Raw genomic sequence first — 3,795 nt, 5'->3', positions numbered from 1 at the left:
TTAGGCTTAATATGCAGCTAGTAGGAAAAAATTTTACACAATAACCCTTATCACATAGCTGGCTTATACTTAACAAATTATGCTTTAAGCATTCTACCAATAACACATTGTTTATGAAAAAAATCTTAAAATTTTCAATCATACCTGATCCAACCACCTTCCTTATGGTATTATCTCTAAGTATAACCTTGCCTCCACTTCTGGCTTCCAACATTATGAATTGAGCAGTATCTCCAGTCATATACTTTGAACATCCGCTGTCCAGGTCCCATATGCTCTCACGAGGTCTTCTTTGAGAGCGACCCTGTAAAATTATCAAACGTTAGACCTGTGAACACAAATAAGTTTGGGTTCACCTTTTAGCAATTTATAATAAGATATATGTATGATATGTCTAGTTTTATGCATCTTAGGTCTCCACACCAAATTAGTTTTCATCTTCAAAGTACAGTTATGAGCTATATATCCAAATAATCCATAATTATTACATTTAATATTAGGAAAAGAATTCTTAAGTTTTATACTACTTAACTGTCTATTTAGGGATTGCATAAATTTAGGATACAAAATAGGATTAGTAAAATCTTCAAGTCTGGGGGTATCCTATTATCCTCAAGAGCTTTTATTTTCAACTTATAAAATGAATTCATATATTCCAAGATTCGATTCGTATAATTGATTCGATATGTTTTGCTCTCCGGTTCATCCTTAAAATTTTTAAATTCTTTTTCAAGATCAGCATAGGATGATTTTAAATTCTCATGATTTTTATTAAATTCATTAAACTCATCGAGTAGTTTCATGTGGTTGTCATCTATTAAGGCATGATCTTTCCTAAGGATTTCATGTTCCTTTTGAAGTTCTTCAAATTTTAAACTTAGACTAGCATGCATTTTCTTCATTTTCTTATATGCATCATGCATGTGTTCAGAAACTTCAAATAATTCATCATAAGTTAAGTCATATACCTCTTCTTGATCTGACTTATCAAGACTATCTGTCATTAAGCAAAGATTAGTGACTTCTTCTTCCTTTTCAGTCTCAGATGAATCTGAAGCTGAGTCTGCCCAAAAAGCTCGTTGGAACTTCTTTTTACCCTTCTTCACAAATGGTTTTTCCTCTACCTTCTCATTGCTAGGATTGGCTTTGAGTTTTGGGCAATCCGTCTTTATATGTCCAGGTTTCCTGCACTCATAGCAAAAAATATCATTTGAAACCTTGGCATTTCTATTAAATTTACCTCTATTTCATTGCTGGCGTTTCTTCTACTTCCTCTTCAGAAAGCTTATGAATTATTTAGTCATCAATGCGATATCTTCTTCATCCTCAGGTTGTGAGGTTTACTCTCAGACTCTTCCACATTCAATGCTATTTTCTTCTCCCTTCGTGGTTCACCTACATCAATCTTTCTTTTGGCTAACTCCTTGCTCGTAAGCAATAAGCGAACCAAGAAGATTGTCAATAGAGTAAATGTTTAAATTCTTAGACTCTATAATTACAGTAATTTTAGCATCATAAGCAGTAGGTAAGCAACGAAGAATCTTATTAACTATTTCAGTATTTGTTAACTCCCTTCCCAATGCATGTAAAGAGGTGACTATTTGTGTGAATCTTGTGTACATATCATAAATAGATTCATTTGGTTTCATGCAAAACTGGTCATAATCATGCAACAAGATATTAAGTCTAGATTACTTAACCTCATTAGTCCCCTCATATGTTATACAAAGTTTATCCCATATCTCATTTCCACTTTTGCAAGTGGAAACCCGCATGTAGTTTTCTGATTTTAAAGCATAAAAGAAACTATTCAAGCATTCGGCATTACGTTGTGCTAAGTCACGTTCTTTTATTATCCAGTCTGCAAAAGGTGTTTCAACTCTAACTCCATCAACTAATCTAGTTGGTTTTGTATATCCTTCATGGACTAAGATCCATATGTGATAATCAAGTGACTGTAAGAAAGTAGACATGCGTGTTTTCCAAAAATCAAAAGGTATATTGTCAAACAGTGGAGGTCTAGTAATAGAGTAACCCTCAGGCATGTTTCGATTTCCAAATATAGCCATCTACGTTAATACAAAAGTAGTCTAAACTTATGATTTTGAAACAAAGCTTTGATACCACTTGTTGAAACTCGTTCACTATAAATTAGGTTGTTAAACTTAAGCTTATGTCCCAAGGCTATTCAAGAGGGGGGGTGAATTGGTAATTTAAAAAAAATTATCCCTCTTATGAGTATACTGAACCGAAAATAAACTTTAATGAAATTTTTAGAAATAGTTTTTCAACCATAATTTATGAACAGAAAAAGCAAAAATTAAAAAGCTGTAAAAATAAAAGACAAGATTTATAGTGGTTCGGTCAAAACCAGACCTACATCCACTCCCCAGAGGCACCCTCCGAGTATTACACTAATTCCAATAGTATATCTCCTTTTGCACCCACAACAAGGCGGAGAAGCCTTTACAAACACTCTTTCCACCACTTCCCGGTGCGGTAGAGAACCGTCGTCCTTTTACACTATCCCCAGTGTTAGCAGAGAACCGTCCGTCCTTTCACACTCTCCTAGTGTGGGCAGAGAACCCTTCGGCTATTCACACTCTCCTAAAGTGGGCAGATAATGAACGTGCTCTGATACCACTTGAAAGTTCATTAGGGATGTTAGGCCCTATGTGAACTAGTCCCAAGCTAATTAAGAAGAGAGGTGAATTGGAAAACCTTAAAACCAAAACACAAACCAAATCACCATAATCAAAGTGCGGAAATTAAAATGCTGAAAAAGTAAAAAGAAAGAACACACTGGATTTATAGTGGTTCGGTCAAATCTTGACCTACGTCCACTTCTTGGAGGCACCCCCCAAGTATTGCACTAAACTAGTGTCTTTCCTTTAGCCCCCATGGCTAGGCGGAGAAGCCCTTACAAAATCACTTCCACCTTCCCCGGTGTGGCGGAGTCGCCGGGTCCTTTGACACCAAAGAGACTTCTTCTTTGGTGAACTTACCTCGAGACAAGCCTTGAATTCGATGTTACTAAGGTGCGAGTTCGCAGGAGCAACCGTGTGGAACCCCCTCCACTCTCCCTTGAGTCCCTCCTCACAGGATCTTCTCCCTCTCTCAAAACGAGCTCATTAATGCAAGTTGCCGACATTATAATCCAGGCCGATAGGCATATCATCCTGGCCGATCAGTACAAATTAAGCTCATTAGCCCGGGACGATTTGAGACGATCAGAAGAAAATTGGTTACATCGTCTAGGCCGATCTCACGATCGTCCTGGCCGATTAGTTTAAAACCGATTTCAATCGTCCTGAGCATCGCCCTGTTTTTGAGCTGGCTGATGTAGATCGTCCAGGCTATCGTCCCGGACGATGTGATCGTATCAATCAACCATTAATGCTTTCCAAAGATACAAGATCAATTTAGGCATGATTGAATTAGATAGTCCTGGACGATAATAATATCGTCCTGAAAGATTTCCTAAAATAATGAATACCTAATCTGATCATGGCGGTTGATTCTTTCTGAATTGAGATTATCGTCCTGGCCGATACAAGTATCTCCCAGGCCGATCTATTGACGGCTGCCTTAATGAGGATGCCCTAACTAGGGTTTCTGATTTTGGACAGATCATCCAGGCCGATATTAATATCGTCCCGGACGATGTTACCAAAAACAGAAATCATATAGGGAGCAAGAGAATTTCTACCAAGTTATAGCCACACCAAAAACAACAGACTCAAGAAAGGAAAAAGATTACAAACTGACATAGACCTAGTCTACCCAATCTTGAGC

Source organism: Dendrobium catenatum, unplaced genomic scaffold, assembly GCF_001605985.2.
Source record: "Dendrobium catenatum unplaced genomic scaffold, ASM160598v2 fragScaff_scaffold_1560, whole genome shotgun sequence".
NCBI classification, from domain to species: Eukaryota; Viridiplantae; Streptophyta; class Magnoliopsida; order Asparagales; family Orchidaceae; genus Dendrobium; species Dendrobium catenatum.
Note: the sequence above shows the minus strand (reverse complement) of the source record.